Genomic DNA, 20,928 nt, shown 5'->3' on the forward strand with positions numbered 1-20,928 from the left:
GTTTCCTTGTTGTAAAAACTCTACCTTTTTTTTTTCATTATTGTAGGATGACCTCAAGATTTCAAGTGTGCTACTTTTAGAAAAATTGTAAATCCTAAACCATTCACCTGTAATCTGTATAAAGGGGTGATACTAAAATAAATAGTCTTTTTATGTTTTTCTAATTTATGTTTCCTTTTTTAAATAAATATAAAATTCGTGTCACAATAACTTTTTATTTTTGTAAAAAAAAAAAAAAAACAGTGCTGTGTGAGGGCTTGTTTTTTGAGGGACAAGATGTAGTTTTCATTGGCGGTATCACTTCTCGTTTCCTTTTTTGGGATGCAGGCTGAAAAAAATTATAATTCTGGCATTTAAAGATCACAGGCAGCCAGGGGTACGGGAAAATAATAAAGTAAATGTACTCATCCATCCCTGTTCCCCAGTGTGCTGTCTTACTGATCTCTGACAGCCACCGGCCCTCTGCAGCTCCTGCTGCTTCAACATCATATACCCAGCTGATGGACATACCCGCTCAGCCAATCAGTTACTGGGGCAGGACACTGCTGCACTCACTGATTGGCTGGTCGGGCAATCCCCCAGCAGGGCCGTGACATTGCTGCTGCAGCAGCAGCAGCTGGACGATCTAGGCAGTCACTCAAAAATGGCTAAGGTCATAATGATGTGGAAAACATTTGGACAGTAGGGCTTTAAGGGCCTATTACACGGGTCGTTTAGAGGAGCAAACGAGCGCTCTCAGCGCTCGTTTGCTCCTCGTTCCCCGCTCGCTGCCGCCACTATTCAACACGGCTGCAGCGAGTGGGTGAGTGCGGGAGGGGGCGGCGGGGAGGCTGCCCGGGTGATCGCTGATCGTCCGGGCAGCCCATAGGATATAGCAGCGTCTGCTGCCGATGCTCCTATTCAACGGAGCGACGGCAGCAGATCGCTGCTATATCAGTCGCTTATTTTTTAACATGTTGAAAAACAAGCGACTGCAACAATCAGCCGACATGAACGACATGTCGGCTGATCGTTGCACTCTATTCCACGGGACAATTATAGTCCGTAGCGGCCGATATCGGCCGAATACGGACGATAATCGTTCCGTGGAATAGGGCCTTTACTTAAAGTGTACTTGTCATAAAAGAAAACTTTTGACGTGTCATTACAATGCTTTTTTAAGCCTTGTGGGCAACCATGTCTATCTTTTAAAAGGAACTAATCACATCTATAATCACTATTAAGCTAGCAAACATTGCCTAGGCACACACTGCCAAACATACACCTAAGCACACACTGCCAAACATATATCTGTTGCCGGGGTCCCTACCCAATATGTCCTGAAAAATGTTTTCATATACTCCCATGCTGAATGCAAATTCAGCTCAACAGCCATCAGGGCGGTCCATGGTTTCCAAGTAGTCATGGTCCTGGGGCTCTCTGGGTGTGATTTACAGCACTGTCATTGTGTGAAACAGAGGAGGGGCTGGGTGGGTACAGCGCTGTAAATCAAGACCAGAGAGGTGTAATTACAGTGCTGGCCAGCAACGAGACTGTGACTGCTTGGGATTCAGGGACCGCCCCTATGACTACTTGAGCTGAATTTGCATACAGTGTGGGAACTCATCAAAGTGGATTTTTTGGGGGCATAGCAGGCAAGGACCTGGGCAACAGATATAGGTTTGGGCAGTGTGTGCTGCGGTGTATTAGCAATGTTTGCTTGCTTAGTAGAAATTTTGGATGTAATTGGTTCTCTTTAATGACAGCTGTTTCCCTGATGGCAAAAGAACACATTCACCAGAGTAATGTACCATGCCACAAGGGTCATACAGTCATGGATGGGTTCCAGGAACATGCCAGAAACACGACAAACCCATCATTTAGTGGTTTAAAACAAAGTTTTAAAAGTTTTTAAAGGGAAGTTGTGTCATTGGCTTGTTCTTTGAAACCCACCTTAACCGACATATTTACTAAACAAACCGGCATTTTTTTTCCCACAGGTTTTCCATTGTAAATATTAGCCTTTTAATTTTGCCATGTGAAAAAACAGATTTACCAAGAGCAGCGAGACACATTAGTAAATTAGACAGAAAATAACACGATACAAAGTACAGAGGAGCGGAAAAAAATATAGCATCTAAGTAAATGAGGTCCAATGAGTTTTCACTGTTGCTTTAGAGGCCTTCACAGTATCAGATCTTGAAGAGGTGTGGGTTAAAACTTGTGAGCCCTCTTTGTACCGTGTCGTTCCCAGGAGGACGTCTCTTAGCTTATTTACTATTTACATGCCACTGTCAAAACTGACCATGGCATTTAAATGGTGCTGGCATATCTCATTGGTGGTTCAATGGTGCAGATCGTCTCCCTGCAGCAAGATGGTAGGGATCCAATACATTCTTCAGGCAGCCTGGGGCCTCTGTGAGGTTTTCATTTGTACTGCATGAATCCCCATGAGCAATCAAGGTATTGCTCATAGGAGTCCCATTGGGGGACTACAAATTAGTATAAAAAAATAGACAAAAAGGTTATTTAATATATAAAAGATAAAAGTTTAAATCAATCCCCTGTGGCTATTTAAAAAAAATAGAAACAAAAAATAAATATGTAAGATATGAAATAAAGTAAGAAATTTTACCCGTGGAGTGCTGGGACCTCTCCATACATCCTCTATTAAAAAATAAATATACAAACATATTTGATGCCACCGTGTAAAGAACCGCTAAACTATTAAATTATCACATTCCTGATCTAGCACAGTAAATGGTGTAAGCGGAAAGACCCACCAAAATGCAAAATTGCAAGATTTTTGGCCACATTCAGAATAAATGTAATAAAAACTGATCAAAAAGTTGCATATACGCAAGTAAGGTACCAATAAAAACAACAGATTATGGTGCAAAAAACGTCACTTGACACAGACCCATAGAGAACAAAATATTAGAACATTATAAGGATTAGAATAGAGCAACATTAGGCACATGTATTAATTTTTAAAAAGTAAAAAAAAAATGTAAAACCAGTAAAATAAAAATAAAATAAAAGTTATATAAATAGCCTATCGTTGTAATCGTACTGACTTGAGGAACATAGATAACATGTCAGTTTTAGCGTAGTGCGATTGGTGTGAAGACGCAAATATTTTTTTTACGGTTTCATAGCATATGTTATGGAAAATGTAAGTGTGTCATTGCAAAGTACAATTGGTGTCACAAAAAATAAAAGCTCACATGGGTCTGTAGATGAAAAGTGTAAAATCAAAAAAACAAAAATTGGCTTGGTCCTTAAGGGGTTAAAACAATTGTTTTATTTACAAAAAAAAAGCTTTTTTTCTATAAATTTAGTGGCCATTGCAGTGACAGATTTATATATGTATTTATTATTATTATTTTTTTAATCTTACAAGGGGAATTTATTATTAAACTAGTTTTTAGTATAGTTATCGGCAATAGCTATGTATTCCGCTGCATTGCAGCAGCTGTGTCTCCACAGTCACAGCGCCCACTTAGCACAATGCTAGGCACCTTGCATTGTCTCTCTCTCTCTCTCCCATACATTTATATTACAGGGCATCAAGGAGTTAATGTTACTGAAGAACGACTGTGAGATCTTGGCGGTATTGGACGTTCCTTATGGTAATGAAATATTCAAAGTCATGTACAACTTAAGCCTTGAAATATCTTAGCAATATTTATTTAGCACATGAGAAATTAAAATGAGCTACAAGTTGTGATGGGTCATATATCGTCTTGCTGAGGAGAAGCATAAAACTATAGAGTTGTATAAATTAACAGATTTTATTACCAATCATCCTATTTCATTTTTTCTACTTTATCTAGACAAATAATAGGAAACTATAAAACCTGAAATACAACTGGCTCCATCGTCGTCATCAAAGATTCTTGGTGCAGGTAGCTCAGGCTGTGTGTCCAATGCCCAGCAGGTTCCATGAAATTTTCTGGAAAACAAGTAGAGGTGTATCTATAGGGGTCCCTGGAGTTGCAACTGCTAACAGGCCCATAAATTAAAGGGGCCCAGAGGCTCCCTTCACCTCTTTAACCACTTAGTGACCAAGCAATTTTCTAACTCTAATTTTCCACCCTCCAAGAGTCATGCCGTTGTTTTATTTTTGCCCACATAGCAATATAAGTCTTTTTGCGGGACAAATTCTACTTTTTATTTATGTAACTTTTGTTAACCCCCTTTTTAGGGGGATAACAGAAAATGTCATTTATCTGTTATTTTTTTATTCAGTACTAAACTTAGGCTATTCAGCTTGCAGTAAAAATAACATAATAAATGTATTCTCTTGGTCACTACAATTACAATAGTTATTTTAACTTTTACCACTTTGTCACAATAGAAACTATTTTCCAGAAAAAAAACTACAAAAAGTTTCACATTTTAAGATCCATAGGGCTCTTATTTTTCCTGCGACTGAGCTGGTTGCAGGCTCATTTTTTTGTGGGAAGATGTATAGTTTTTATTCATACCACCAGAGTCTTACATATATATGACTTTTTGATTTCTTTTATGGCATTTTTTCTGAGGTGGATTTACATAATACAGCAATTATGGTCCTGTTTTTTTCTATATTTTTTACAGCGTGCCCCATTAGTATAGTTTAATAGCTTGAGTCATTATCCGCCATGAAGCGAGCTCAGCTTGGCTCTAGATGTAAATAGTGTTCTTATTTATTGACACTAAACAGATAGAAAAAAAAAAAAAAAAAAACGTCTTGCAGTGTAACTGTCATTTCCAACAACTTGGAAGCAAGATGGTTTGCCTTTTCCATTATAACCTATAGAGGGGGGAGGAGCCGAGGGGGATGACTGAGCAGGAAGAAGAGAGAACCAGCCCCTGCAGTTTGGAGACTGTCTGGCCACAGAAAATGCTGGATTCACAGGTCAGACTGCTCAGTGCTGGTCTACAAATTTGGGGAGGTAAGATTGCAGAATGTTTCTAGCTCCTATACTGCAAACTGCACAAGCCCATGGCTTACACCACAAAATAGGGGCAGACTTCTCTGTGGCGTATGCCTGCCATATCCACCGCTCACCTGATCACAAGGAAGGGAGGAGGCATTTCCAGTCTTAATGAATGTCCTCCATAGTCTTTTGGTATTTTTTTAAACTAAACCAGGAATGGGTTGAAAACAAAGAAACTGTGCAGATCTTTCCATTATCATATTTCTCTGTCACTCCCACTGATATTGGATACAAATAATGAACAAAATACTGACAGAAATGCTGGCCAAAATGATATGTGTGAAAATAACCGTGTTTTGAAAAAACTGGTTGTAAATTAAGAGCATATTTATTATTTTGATGGTCGTAATCAATTATGAGTGTTATTCTATACTGTGTGTGCATTGTTGGCCAACTTCCCATTAACTTCAATGGAGTGGATTATTATATGAAAAATATGGACATATTTTTACCTCAAAATTACAAAAATTTTACCTCCAAAATCTGTGCTTGGGCCTTAGAAAAAAGCCAATACAGTCAGTGCAAGAGGAGCTGCTACTTTTACAAAAACTGTGCTTGTTCAAATAGTGTGACTATTTCACACCAGAAAACTGGCATACTAGTCTCAATATTCCCCCACCATGTGTATTAACAAAAATGCTGATAGTTTTGTTCTACAATAAATTAAAGTTTAATTACCTAAAACTGAAAACCTCTTTTAAGACAGACCAGATTTAAAGTGTCACTGTCGTTATAACTTTTTAAATCTAAATCAACAGTAGATGTGAAATAAAGCAAATTTAGTTATTATTCTGCTATAAAATAAAGCTGTACTTGCCAGAAATCCAGGTCCAGTCTCCTGAAGGAAGATTTCCTGACTTGTGCTGGTTTTGAAAGACAGACTAAACACAGGAGTTTCAGCCAGTACAGAGACTCGTCGCTCAATGTGTCCATCAATGACATGACTGCCTTCTCTCTTTGAGCGCTCAGATGGCCTGGGATACACAGGACTTCCTTTTTTCTGAGAAAAAAACAGTCAGAAAACAGGAAGTGCTGTGTTTTCCATGATAACTATAAAAAAAATAATGAATGTAAATTGCAAACTTGCTTTATATCACATCTACTGTTTATTTAGAGTTTGAAAGTTATAACGACAGGGACACTTTAAGTAAATTCCCAAACAGAATCCCTGCAAAGGATGACCTGGTGAGAAAAATCAACAGCAATGCAAAGTCTGGACATGCCCCATGAATACAGTTCCAGAGCTCATTATAGTTTGAGTCAAAAATATAAGTAGATGTGTCTTTCCGATGTAACGTCTTTAGTTGAATCTACATTCATATCCCATGGTGTCATTAATTGAATGAATGTCAAAACACTCTGCCCTGTCAGCATGGCTAACAGTCTGTGTTCCCAGCACACATTTCTAATTGGCGAAAACAAGCTGTCCAAGTGGGATCGGCGGTCACAACATCATGTACAAGAATTAACTCCTTCTAATAATCATTGGCCCCGATGATGCATGACCGGTCTGCCTGACGTCATGGATATAAACAGGAGGTAACACAGTAACATGGGTGCCAGTGGAGGTATCCAACCATAACTGTACAGGTCCTGAAAATATTTCGGCCATTCTTGGCAGGTATCTGTTTTCAGATATCAGCAATTACACGGAAAGCACATGGAACGTGAAATGCACAGCTTGAATGACCGGTCGCGGTTCTGACACAATAATGAGTCTCTGGAGAAGGCAAACCCATTTGGAGATGACAGCGGAGCCAATCACTTGTCACCAGGGTCTAAGATGAGTAAAAAATAACCTAGATCTTACTGACAATACATCTTGTGTGCAGGAACTACAGAGATTGATTAAATTGTTGCAATTTAACGTGGATATATTGGTATCTATTAATTTTTATAAAATTTTAAATATATTATATTTTATTTATTAAAAACCTGCATTGTTACATTACCCTATGAGAATGGTGATACAGTGATGTTAGTGCTGTCACTGCTGTTATTGAGCCCCAGAGAGCTCCATGGTACAGAGCTATTTCTTATTCTCTCTCACGGCAAATAACTAGGATACATTCACATGTACCTAATCCACTCTGGATTTGATGTTGTGGATATCACAATTGTTGCAATGGCCGTGATTAGTATGTGACTTACGTTGTGCTGAAGGCTCAGGGAATCCCAGCCGGAGTGTATACGATGGCTGTGCCGCGAGTAGCGGACATGTCAGAAAACCCTGTCAGTTCACACAATGGAACGGCCGATCTCTTACCAAGTGTGAACATAGCCTCACACTGTAGTAACCCCCCTCCCCCATACATTATCCCTCGGTAGTAACCCCCTCCCCACACATTATCCCTCTAAAGCAGCCCTCCCCCATACATTATCCCTCTGTAGTAACCCCCCTCCCCCATACATTATCCCTCTAAAGCAGCCCTCCCCCAAGTATTTACAGTGTGGAGGAAGAGAAGGAGCTAGTTATTGTGGGGGTGTAAAATAGGGGGAACTATTCATGTTGGGGCACGATGGATAGGGTATTATATAGGGGTGCTGGAAAAGTGTGGAGCCTAAAATGTTTGTCCGATAGATGCTGCGGGGATAAATCATGACTAACAGAAGTTTTCATAATGGCCTGGACCGAATGGAGAAGAAAAGAGAAACTGAACAACTCTGAAGATGTCACCTGTGAGTCCCTGGAAGTAATTGCACCCTGATCACTACATTGTCATTGGGGATAATGCTGGACTCTGTACAATGTTCTTTTTGTATTTAGTAGCAGTACTGGTATTGTTAAGTCATTAAGCAGTGGTAGTGTGTTCAAGATGTGGCGGTATTATTTTTCCCTTGTGTAGAGTAAGAATATGTTTACACGCTGTATGAGACCGGCCGTTCCTGACCCGCAGTACAGCAGTACCGGCTGGATGATCTTTAGCGCCGCTGAGTTCTAATGCGGGCGCATCGCTCGCTCCACAGTGTGCACTGACAGGGTTTTCTGTGGCTGCTATTCAATGAATAGTGGCCGCAGAAAACTGACATGTCAGTTATTTGCGGCACCGCTAGAGATCCCAGCTGGAGCGTATACTATGTCTATTCCATAGACGAAAAGGTAACATATTTTCGTATTAATCACGACCGTTGTTGCAATCGTCAACAACGGCCGTACTTTTATGAAAAGATACATTGTGTGAACATGGCCTAATATTGTGTGGTGGTATTATTTAGTGTTTATATAATGTTGATCTCAGTATAGTGGGCTTTGTTTAGGAGCAGTATGATGGTAATATGTATGGTGATTTTGTGCATGTAAAACTTTACTTTTTTGAGAAGGGCGGGGGGGGGGGGCTATTCCGTTCTCGCCTCATGGAGCAGAAAAGCTAAAATCAGCCCTGTGTGCACTGCATTCCCCATGCATAAGGGTGAAAGATATGGATATGGAGTCACCAAGTGAGAGGAGGGCTACACTCAAGAGTGAAGTGGGACAGCTCTACATGTTTTTTTATCTACCACCTGGGCCAACCACATACACCACCAGCCACGAACAGTACAGATGAGCCCCATATACATGTGACGTGTTGTTCGGGAATGGGAATTTGCAGTCTGGACAGTGGCACCAATAGGACCCATTTACCACTTTACCATTCACAACTTCAATTCACCCAATCTCCCATCTTTCAGCCATCTGCCACAAAGAACCTCAGTCTAGCAGTCTGGCAGGTTGCAAACAGGAGATAACCATGGCATGGAAGAAACATCACAGGGTTACATAGTTTTTCAATGGAGGTGACATCGCTACCCAGTAAGGGAGAAGCATCTCACCAGGAGCTGAAAAGTTCCTTTACTACACAAATTGTCTCCAGATCTCACTTTCACTGTCTTGCTATTTACCATACAAATATAGATAGCCCCGACAGACAGACAATTTACCCCAGATGATGGATTTCTGCATCCATCATTGTAAGTCGCTCAGACACAATTTCCTTTCTTTTTTCCCTAGGAACAAACAAAATAACCTTCTCTTTGTTGAGCAAATACACATTTTATTACGCTGATAACGAAAAGCTAATTAACTTTGTCACATCAAGCATGCGAGCCATGCATCCGTCCTTAAAAAAAACATGCGGAAAACCCTGAGCGCTTGTGCTAGAAATTCCTGAGCCGTTCTTTCATACCGAGCTCCAGTCTCTTCACATTTCCTACTTGAACTTTTATTCACCGAGCGGGTTCTATTGTACTGTTCTGTCTCTTTTGTCTCTCGTATTGTGGTAATATCCTCCGTGAGGTCGTTTGTGGCAAGAAAAGCCTGAGGAAGATTCTCCGTCTTGTGATTATTCCACCCAGTGATTTGACTGAGTGTGACAGCAAATTAATAAGATACCGTCGGCTTATGAGCCAATATATGGAGGAAGAAGAAGCCAGACAAGAGGGTTTTTAAAAAAAAACAAAAACATTGTTCTTTAATTGTAAAAGACAAATGCAATAATAATACCCAGATTTTCTGCTGCATTGTTCACCTTTTAATTTTCTGATGAAAATATTGCTTCTTATTAGATTGATTTATTCCTCATTATATCAGAGTGTCCTCATACAGCCGGGACGTCGGGCGGATTTATGGTATCACAACGCAAAATCAATGTCTTCTGCTTTTAAATGTCAAGTGTTGTTTTAGCATTTATGACGTCCCAGTTATTATGGTTGGAGACATTTACATGTGTAATTAAAGGGGTCTTACAACCATTTGTGCAAAAAAGAAGCAGTGGTATTCTCAAGGGAAAAGTATACAGAATGCTGTGGTCTAATTTAAGCTAATGTAACATCAGTACATTCGCTTTAAGTTTTGTACATGAATAGAACGGCGCCAGCACGGGGAAGCCAGTGCAGCGCTCCTTTTTTTGAACCGCGGCCCTGTTCCTGCACATGGCGCCGGTCTGTTACCAAGCACGAGCTGGGGCTGAAGCACTGGAGGCGGGCTGGCTAATCCCTAGTGATAGGATACCCTCTCTTCTCTATGAAGTGGCTCCATTGATTCTAATGGAGCTGTGTCACAGAGGGGAGGGGTTTCCTCCCACTGGGGGCGAGCCGGCCCGCCTCCAGTGCTCCAGGCCATTGCTCGAAAATAGACCATCTTCCTGGTTTCCAAAATGGCTCCAAAACTCATTCCATGGCTGACCATATCATTTTTAGCGAGCACCATGGCTCCTCATCTCATGTCTATCCCTCATCATGTCTCTCTTCTTATTGCCAGTCCCCAGTATGGCTCCAGTCTCATTGCCATTTTCCAGCATGTCTCCCAATCTCATATCTATTACCCAGTATCACTCCTTGTTTTATTTTCTGACCCCAACTTGCTCTCTTAGGAAAAAGTATACAGAATGCTGGCTAAAGTGTCTAATAAAGTTAACCCTTTGAGTACCAGGCCCAAAATGACCCAGTGGACTGCGCAAATTTTGATCTTAGTGTTTTCGTTTTTCCCTCCTCCCCTTCTAAGAGCTCCAGCACTCTCAGTTTTCTATCTACAAGCCATGTAAGTGCTTGTTTTTTACAGGAATAGTTGTCCTATGTAATGTTGTCTTTCATTCTACCATAACATGTATGACGGAATCCCAAATATATTATTTATGAAGATATAAATAGGTGAAATCGTAAAAAAGAATGCAATATGGTAACTTTTGGGGGGTTCCTGTGGCTACATGGCTATATGGTAAAAGCGACATGATACTATTACTCTATAGGTCAGTCCGAACACAACCATATGCAGGTTACACAGATTCTCTAATAATATATTTTTTTTAAAAATGAAATCCTTTTTTTTGGCAATTGAATATTAATAAAATGGGCCTATTGTGACGCTTATAACGGTTTTATTTTTTCACCTATGGGGCTGTATGGGGTGTCATTTTTTCCGCCATGATCTCTAGTTTTTATTAATAGAACACAGTAGCAGCCGCACATCCAGAGTAGAAGCGATGGGTGCTATGCAGTGAAAGTCCTCTGGCAAAAGGATCCCCAATGTAGAAAACGGCAAGAGTCTGCAGCACACCGGAGTATAGTAGAAGCGTATTTATTCCATCAACAAGGAACAGGATACAACGTTTCGATTCAATCCAGAATCATTATCAAGCATCATGTGACTTTCCGTCATACATATTTATAGGGCTAAATTCATTAGCATACATAATTACCCAAGTGAAAAAAAGTGTATACAATACATATTTCATAAAAATCTAAGACATGTTAAATACATGATGATAAAAAAGTAGGTGCGGTGTGCAATTCAAAGTGTTTTCGTGCAGCATAAGTAAAGATTGCCGGTAAAAACTTCTTAAGAGTTCATTAGATATTCATGATGTCATTCAAGAGGGAGGGGTCCACTCACCACTCGTCACAAGTGTCAAGAACGAAGCAGCTAAGATGGCCACCGGCGTCTGCAATCGGCGTTAGGTGGATGAAAGGGCGCATGCGTGAACCTGATACCGCCCCTTAGCAACCGATGGCCAATCCAACATGCTGCATAAGCGTTCATAGCAGCTGACCTGGATCGTAAACATAGGCATCTGGATCGCTATGGACATATACCCCGAAGTCCTAAAGCTGGTAGTTCGGACAAGAGTTGCATGTGGCTCCCAGGACCGTGTGCACTCAGCCGCTCCTCCAACACACCCCGCATTGGTGCAGAACCGCATCATTTGCTGGGTTACTCTGAACGTCCACATACCAAAAACGGACTTAAAGGGGAAGACACGTCCGTCCAGCATAGAAAAGGCAAGTTTAAAAAATTGTAGCCCATGGTCAGAAAAAACGCAATAGGTGAACACTTATGTATCAGAGTTGTAACGTGAGTGGTCCCCTTCTCCTTCAAAATCTTAAACTCCACATGTGCCATCTTAGCTGCTTCGTTCTTGACACGATCAGCGATCCAGATGCCTATGTTTACGATCCAGGTCAGCTGCTATGAACGCTTATGCAGCATGTTGAATTGGCCATCGGTTGCTAAGGGGCGGTATCAGGTTCACGCATGCGCCCTTTCATCCACCTAACGCCGATTGCAGACGCCGGTGGCCATCTTAGCTGCTTCGTTCTTGACACTTGTGACAAGTGGTGAGTGGACCCCTCCCTCTTGAATGACATCATGAATATCTAATGAACTCTTAAGAAGTTTTTACCGGCAATCTTTACTTATGCTGCACGAAAACACTTTGAATTGCACACCGCACCTACTTTTTTATCATCATGTATTTAACAGGTCTTAGATTTTTATGAAATATGTATTGTATACACTTTCTTTCACTTGGGTAATTATGTATGCTAATGAATTTAGCCCTAAAAATATGTATGAAGGAAAGTCACATGATGCTTGATAATGATTCTGGATTGAATCGAAACGTTGTATCCTGTTCCTTGTTGATGGAATAAATACGCTTCTACTATACTCCGGTGTGCTGCAGACTCTTGCCGTTTTCTACATTGGGGATCCTTTTGCCAGAGGGCTTTCACTGCATAGCACCCATCGCTTCTACTCTGGATGTGCGGCTGCTACTCTGTTCTATCTACTTTGGCTTTACAGCGAGCACTCCCTACTTTGACTATCATTTGAATCCACGCTATGGATCCTGGTAAGCCAGAACAGCCATCCAAGGTGTTTTACTACTCCAAAAATGACATTACTCGTATTATGGGAGACTTGGAGGACAACACCTCTTATTTGTACAAACCATCTCGCCTGGATATTCAGAGAAGGTATGAATCTGAAACTAAGAGACTTTTGAATATTAGACTACATCTCTCCACACTTGGTGAATATTTTAGATCTGAACGTATCCCTAGAGGTATGAGAACTAAACCTAAACTCACTATGTACACTCAAAACTTGGAATATCGTAACAAATATGAACTGATTTGCAACAAGTCTGCCTTAGATCTTATTCTGTTGAATATTGAATTTTTACAGAAGGATGTGAATGTGACCAAGCTGAAAGTGGACGAACTGGAAACAAAACTAAAAGACCTACCTGAGGATGAGTACAAAAAGTTGTTGATAAACAGAGTGCTTATCTTGAGAAACTGAGAACTGAACTAGAGAAGACCAAAAGAATCAAGTGGCTCAGGGATGTCCAGGACTATGACAATGACAAAGTATATTCATGGAATGATGCCCCTATACCTAGACAATTTAAAAAAAACTATTGAAAAAAATGACTCAGAAATGGAAGGTGTGAACAAGAAACCAGCCAATAACCTGTATAATCAAATGATGTCTGTTCTAACTACCTTTCCTTACAGAGCACGACCCCACACCAGATCCCGTACCCGAAGGGGAGGCAGACGCCAGCACAGAAGTCGGAAGAACCCGCAGCCAGAAATACAAGCCAACCCTGCCGAAAGCCCCTGCAAAGACAAAAGGGAAACAGTGGTGAATATCTCTTCTTTATCACTTACTGACACTCAGTTACAACTTTTGGCTAAGGGTTTGAACTTTTGTCCAAGTCAGCGCATGAATTGGTTCAACCTCAAATTGGACCTGCAGCAGTTCGTTAGACGAATTAAGCTGAAGGTCTGGTTCGACTCACATCCTGAAATGTCATCTAGACATACTGTAACTAATAATTCCTTGACTCTAAAAGAATTTGGCCTCAGGGTTCTTAGTGTTTTTTAACCCTCTATTGACTCACATGCTATTGATACTTTTGTCGACATGATCCACAAGGATATCAGCTCCTTGAAGCATAAATTCCCTGAGGTGCGTCAGCCTAACATGACCACCGATGAGATCAATGCATTGAAGGAACTGACCACACAATGTAATGTGATAGTAAAGCCCGCTGATAAAGGGGGAGCGGTGGTGGTTATGGATCGAGCACAATATGTAGCAGAAGCGAACAGACAGCTTGCAGACAACTCAGTCTATAAGGTTCTTTCACATGACCCTAAATGGAGCTTAAAGGGGTAGTGCGGCGGTAAAAAATTATTCACAGAATAACACACATTACAAAGTTATACAACTTTGTAATGTATGTTATGTCTGTGAATGGCCCCCTTCCCAGTGTCCCACCCCCCCCACCCGTGTACGCGGACGGCTGTCGGCACGGATCAGGTATGTATAATGCACTACACTTCGGGGTACACGGGCGGGGTTGGTGGGACACAGGGTAGGGGGCCATTCACAGACATAACATACATTACAAAGTTGTATAACTTTGTAATGTGTGTTATTCTGTGAATAATTTTTTACCGCCGCACTACCCCTTTAATTCGTAGAATTACCCTGTGTCTTGAACAAGCTTACAAAGATGACGTTATTGATTTAGATCTTAAAATGTATCTTACCGTTCTTTTCCCGGTGACTCCACTCCTATATCTATTACCCAAAATACACAACTCCCTCCATAATCCACCCGGAAGACCCATCGTGTCCTGCAGAGATTCCATCACCAGCCATATCTCTATCTTTCTCGACAAAGTGCTCAGACAGTTTGCATGTGGAGCTAAATCATATGTGAGGGACACTAGTGATTTTTTATTGAAAATTAAACAGTTGCATATCCCCTCAGAGGCCATCATAGCCTCCTTTGACGTTGTTAGCCTGTATACTTCCATCTCACATGAGGCGGGTATACAGGCAGCCAGGAGAGCTCTGGTTGCCTCGGAATTTCCATCAGAACACGTCACCTTCCTTGTTGAACTACTTGACATAGTCCTCACATGTAATTACTTCCTTTTTGATGATAATTACTTTTTACAATTACGCGGAACAGCTATGGGCACAAATGTTGCGCCGACTTAGGCAAATATTTTTGTGGCAGATATGGAGGAATCATCTATGTGTCGCCCCACTTCAGCCATGTGCTGGGGTGGTGGCGATACATTGATGATATTTTTTTGATATGGGATGGCACTGATGATGAGTTGATTCAATTTTATCATTTTCTCAACAATATCAATCCAGAAATTCAATTCACTGTCACCTCTTCACAACATTCAGTGAGCTTTTTAGACACAAGGGTTATTATCCAGGACAATAAGCTTGTCACAGACCTCTTCACCAAAGACACTGACTGCAACATGCTATTACATTATAGCACCTGCCATCCTAAACCCATGATCAAATCCCTCCCCTACTCACAAATGTTACGGGCCCGTAGAATTGTGAGCATTGACGACAGAGTTGAACCTGCATTAGAAAAAATTTCAGACAATTTTCTTTGACGAGGATACCCTAAACAGTTAGTGGCCAAACATAAATCTAGAGCCAAAGCCATCGATAGACAACAATTACTACATACACAGAAACCCTCTACCTCTGTGTCTACACGGATACCATTTATTTCCACTTACCATGCCATTTCAGGCCATGTTGCCCAATCAATCCATAAACACTGGAACATCATACGAGATAGCTACAGTGACATACCTGATCTACAAAATTTTCCACTGATGAGCTACAGACGTGATAGAAACATTAGAGATCAATTAGTGAAAAGTGACATCTCTGTAGGTAGAGAGAAGAAACAGACGTTTCTAAAGACACAGAAAAAAGGCTCTTTTCCATGCTGTACTTGTATTAATTGCCCCTTGATGCATAAGGGGTCTGAGTTTGTACATCCTGAGACCAATAAGAGATATCAGCTCTCGTATTACCTTACATGCAATTCTGAGTATGTGGTTTATGTCCTGTGGTGCCCCTGCCAATTATTATACCTTGGTGAAACAAAATGGGATTTTAAGACCACAATTAACCATCATCGGTACACCATCAGAAGACAGAGACTGGACTTGCCAGTCTCTAAACATTTTTCAGAGATGGGCCATAGTGAAAGAGATCTTAAATTCATGCTGCTTGATCATGTCCCACCCCTGAAACGTGGAGGGGATTGTCTAACTATTCTCATGAAAAAAGAGTTAAAATGGATCTACGAGCTGCAGACACTAAGACCAAAGGGTTTAAGTGTGGAGTTTAACCTCTTAAGGACATAGGACGTACCGGTACGTCCTATGTCCTCATTAGCACTTCAAAGCGGGGCCGCGCGGCGGCCCCGCTTTGAAGTGCCGCGATCCCGGGTGCCGCGTGTAGCCCGGGACCGCCGCTATTAGCGGGCACGGTCCGATCGCCGTGCCTGCTAATTAGCTAATCGGAGGCAGCTGTCAAAGTTGACAGCTGCCTCCGATTACCGGAGGCAACCTTTCCCTGGTGTCTAGTGGGGGAGATCGCTCCTCCAGGACCTTGTCCCGGAGGAGCGATCTCCGTTACTGATGCCGGCCGGGGACGCGTCCAAGATGGCGCCGTCCTCGGCTCGGCACTCGTTTGTTTCCGGCTGCAGCAGCCGAAAGCAAACGAGTGCCGATCTCATGGATCTCTGCAGCATATCTATGCTGCAGAGATCTCTATGAGAGATCAAAGTGTATATACTAGAAGTCCCCCAGGGGGGCTTCTAGTATATGTGTAAAAAAAAAAAAAAAACGTGTTGTTAATAGTAAAAATCCCCCTCCCCTAATAAAAGTCTGAATCACCCCCCTTTTCCCAGGTTTTAAATAAAAGTAAACAAATAAATAAATAAATAAACATGTTTGGTATCGCCGCGTGCGTAATCGCCCGAACTATTAATTAATCACATTCCTGATCTCGTACGGTAAACGGCGTCAGCGCAAAAAAATCCCAAAGTGCAAAATTGCGCATTTTTGGTCGCATCAAATCCAGAAAAAATGTAATAAAAAGCGATCAAAAAGTCGTATATGCGCAATCAAGGTACCGATAGAAAGATCACATCATGGCACAAAAAATGACACCTCGCACAGCCCCATAGACCAAAGGATAAAAGCGCTATAAGCCTGGGAATGGAGCGATTTTAAGGAATGTATATTGGTTAACAACGGTTTGAATTTTTTACAGGCCATCAGATACAATATAAGTTATACATGTTACATATCGTTTTAATCGTAACGACTTGAGGAACATGCATAACAAGTCAGTTTTACCACAGGGCGAATGGCGTAAAAACACATTTCCCCCAAATAAAAGAAATGCGTTTTTTTTTTCAATTTCACCACACTTTGAATTTTTTTCTGGTTTCGCAGTGTACTTTATGCAAAAATTCAGCCTGTAATTGCAAAGTACAATTAGTGACGCAAGAAATAAGGGGTCATGTGGGTTTCTAGGTGGAAAAATGCAAGTGCTATGACCTTTTAAACACAAGGAGGAAAAACCGAAAACGTAAAAACGAAAATGGGCCATGTCCTTAAAGGGTTAAGGTACATCACAAAATGTTCACCTGAATTATTCATTTATTATTTTATGTACAAATGAATTGTGTCCATTTTAAGTGTCTTATATACCTTTGTTCTTAATCTGTTTTTCTTATTAAATCTTAGATTTTGAAGGAGAAGGGGACCACTCACATTACAACTCTGATACATAAGTGTTCACCTATTGCGTCTTTTCTGACCATGGACTACAATTTTTTAAACTTGCCTTTGCCTTTTCTATGCTGGACGGACGTGCCTTCCCCTTTAAGTCCTTTTTTGGTATGTGGACGTTCCGAGTGACCCAGCAACTGATGCGGTTCTGCACCAATGCGGGGTGTGTTGGAGGAGTGGCTGAGTGCACCCGGTCCCGGGAGCCACATGCAACTCTTGTCCGAACTACCAGCTTTAGGACTTCGGAGTATATGTCCATAGCGATCCAGATGCCTATGTTTACGATCCAGGTCAGCTGCTATGAACGCTTATGCAGCATGTTGGATTGGCCATCGGTTGCTAAGGGGCGGTATCAGGTTCACGCATGCGCCCTTTCATCCGCCTAACGCCGATTGCAGACGCCGGTGGCCATCTTAGCTGCTTCGTTCTTGACACTTGTGACGAGTGGTGAGTGGACCCCTCCCTCTTGAATGACATCATGAATATCTAATGAACTCTTAAGAAGTTTTTACCAGAAATCTTTACTTATGCTGCACGAAAACACTTTGAATTGCACACCGCACCTACTTTTTTATCATCATGTATTTAACATGTCATAGATTTTTATGAAATATGTATTGTATACACTTTTTTTCACTTGAGTAATTATGTATGCTAATGAATCTAGCCCTATAAATAGTTTTTATTAATACCATATTTGTGAAGATCGGACGTTTTGATCACTTTTTATAAAAATTTTTATATCTATAATGTAACAAAAAATCGGTTCTCCGCGCACTTTTTTCCCTCTTTTCGTCTACGCCGTTCACCGTTTGCAATGACGCTTGTAATATTTTAATAGATCGGACAATTACGCACGCTACGGTATATTATATGTTTATTTGTACCGTTTTATTTATATAATGGAATAGGGGGGTGATTTCAACTTTTATTGGGGGAAGGGTTTGGGGGTAGTGTGTTAGTGTTTTTAACTTTTTTTTTTACACATTTGAAGTCCCTTTGAGGGACTTTTACATTCAATACTTTGATTTCATACACTGATCATTGCTATGCCATAGGCATAGCATTGATCAGTGTTATCGGCGATCTGCTCATTGAGCCTGCCTGTGCAGGCTCAGTGCAGCAGAGCGCCGATCGGACCGCACGGAGGAAGGTAAGAGACCTCCGGCGGTCCGTTTTAACGATCGGGACCCCCGCAGTTACAGTGCGGGGGTCCTGATCAGTAAGTGACAGGGGACTCCCCCTGTCACTTACACTTAAACGCAGCGGCCACGCCGTGCAGCGTGTCATTACCGGTTAGGTCCCGCCTGCTGATTGCAGCCGGCCCCCACCTGCTATGAAGCGCGCTCCGCACCGGAGCACGCTTCATAGCCGGAGAAACACCCAGGACGTATAGTTACGCCCTAGTTCGTCTGGGGACAGACTTCCATGGCGTAACTATATGCCCTGGTCGTCTAAGGATTAAAGGAGCAAAAAAACAAACAAACACATTTTGTGGTTCCCCGTATGGCTCCCTTACTCATTCCCAGTGAACACCCTGGCTCCCCATCTCATTTCTAGTAAACACCATGACTTCCTATCTAATTTTTTAGAAAACACCATGGGGGAGATTTATTAAATGGTGTAAAAGTTAGACTGGTGTAAACTCCCCACAACAACCAATCACAGCTCCTCTTCCCTTTCACCAGAGCTGGAGGCTGAGCTGTGATTGGTTGCTGTGGGCAGTTTACACCAGTCTTACTGATTTCTAGTGAACACCATGGCTTCCCATTTCGTTTTTAGTGAGCACCATGGCTCCTTATCTGACTTCTATTGAGCAACCTGGCTTAGTTACATAGTTACATAGTTAATACGGTTGAAAAAAAGACACATGTCCATCAAGTTCAACCAAGGAGGGGATGGATACAGGGAAGGGGGAGGGGTGATAGGTTCTATACATATGCATTTATATTATTTTGCTCTAAGAACTTGTCTAGGCTGGTTTTGAAGCCCTCTACTGTTTTTGCTGTGACCAGATCCTGTGGTAGACTGTTCCACAGAATCACAGTTCTCATGGTAAAGAAGGCTTGTCACCTCCGGAGATTGAACCTTTTTTTCTCCAGGCGGAGGCAATGCCCCCTTGTCCTTTGAGGGGGTTTTACCTGGAACATCTTTTCCCCATATTTATTGTAGGGGCCATTTATATATTTAAATAAATTAATCATATCTCCCCTTAAACGTCTCTTCTCTAGACTAAACAAATGTAATTCTTTTAATCTCTCCTCATAACTAAGATGCTCCATTCCCCTTATTAGTTTAGTTGCCCGTCTTTGTACCCTCTCCAGCTCTAGAACATCCTTTTTATGAATCGGGTTCCAAAACTGGACAGCATACTCCAGATGAGGCCGCACCAAAGCTTTATAAAGCGGTAATATTATAAAGCGGCATGACAATATCCTGCTGGCCTTAGAAGCAGCTGACTGACATTGTGTGCTGTTCTGTAGTCTATTATCTACAAGTACACCCAGATCCTTCTCCATCAGCGACTCTCCCAGAGTAACTCCCCCCAGGACATATGATGCATGTGGGTTATTAGTACCCAGGTGCATAACTTTACATTTATCCACATTGAACCTCATTTGCCAAGTGGACGCCCAAATACTCAGTGTGTCTAAGTCATCCTGTAACATCTGCACATCCTCCATAGACTGTACTGTACTACAAAGCTTGGTGTCATCTGCAAAGATAGAAACATTGCTGTTAATTCCATTTTCAATATCATTAATAAACAAGTTAAACAGAAGAGGGCCCAGTACTGACCCTTGGGGTACACCACTTACCGGGGACCATTCGGAGCAGGAGTCATTGACCACCACTCTCTGGGTACGATTATTAAGCCAGTTTTCAATCCAGTTACACATTAAACTTTCCAAACCGATAGACTTTAACTTACCCATCAGACGTCCATGAGGAACTGTGTCAAACGCTTTTGCAAAATCCAGGTACACTATATCCATAGCCGCGCCGCCATCCAGGCTTCTACTTACCTCTTCATAGAAACATATCAGGTTGGTTTGACAGCTTCTGTCCTTAGTAAAACCATGCTGGTTATCACTTATAATACTATTAGCCACTACATATTCCTGGATGTAGTCCCTTATAAGCCCCTCAAATAGTTTCCTCACAATGGACGTTAAGCTTACAGGTCTATAGTTACCTGGGGAAGTTCGAGAGCCCTTTTTGAAGATCGGCACTACATTTGCCTTACGCCAGTCCCTCAGCACAATACCAGTAAGCAAAGAATCACGGAATATTTCATACAAGGGTAGAGAAATTACAGAACTGAGTTCCCTAAGAACTCTGGGGTGTAATGCATCAGGCCCTGGAGCTTTGGAGTTTATTTAATTTATCTTGGACCATATCTATAGTAAACCAGTTCAGTACATTACATGTGTTAGCAGCACTGGCCCCACCCACCTCAGTACTGGCCCCAATAGCTTCCCATCTTATTTCTAGTGAACATCATGGCTTCTCATTTCTAGACCCCAGCATGCCTCTCTTCTAATTTTCAGTCACCAGCATAGCA

The 20,928-nt window shown here is 41.6% G+C and overlaps 1 protein-coding gene across 3 annotated transcripts in view; it reads right to left on the bottom strand.

The window, feature by feature from the left end:
• HSPH1 (heat shock protein family H (Hsp110) member 1) overlaps positions 1–20,928 on the bottom strand; it is an 87,683-nt gene that overhangs the window by 52,640 nt on the left and 14,115 nt on the right. Inside the window, exon 1 of one of the 3 annotated variants that reach the window (XM_069972079.1) lies at positions 13,224–13,340. The exons of the other annotated variants lie outside the window; for them this stretch is intronic. The gene's annotated coding sequence lies outside the window, so the exon portion shown is untranslated. Of the gene's footprint in view, positions 1–13,223; positions 13,341–20,928 lie in introns of those variants that run through there. 3 annotated transcript variants of the gene reach the window in all.

The sequence above is a fragment of the Dendropsophus ebraccatus genome, chromosome 5, assembly GCF_027789765.1.
Source record: "Dendropsophus ebraccatus isolate aDenEbr1 chromosome 5, aDenEbr1.pat, whole genome shotgun sequence".
Lineage (NCBI taxonomy): Eukaryota > Metazoa > Chordata > Amphibia > Anura > Hylidae > Dendropsophus > Dendropsophus ebraccatus.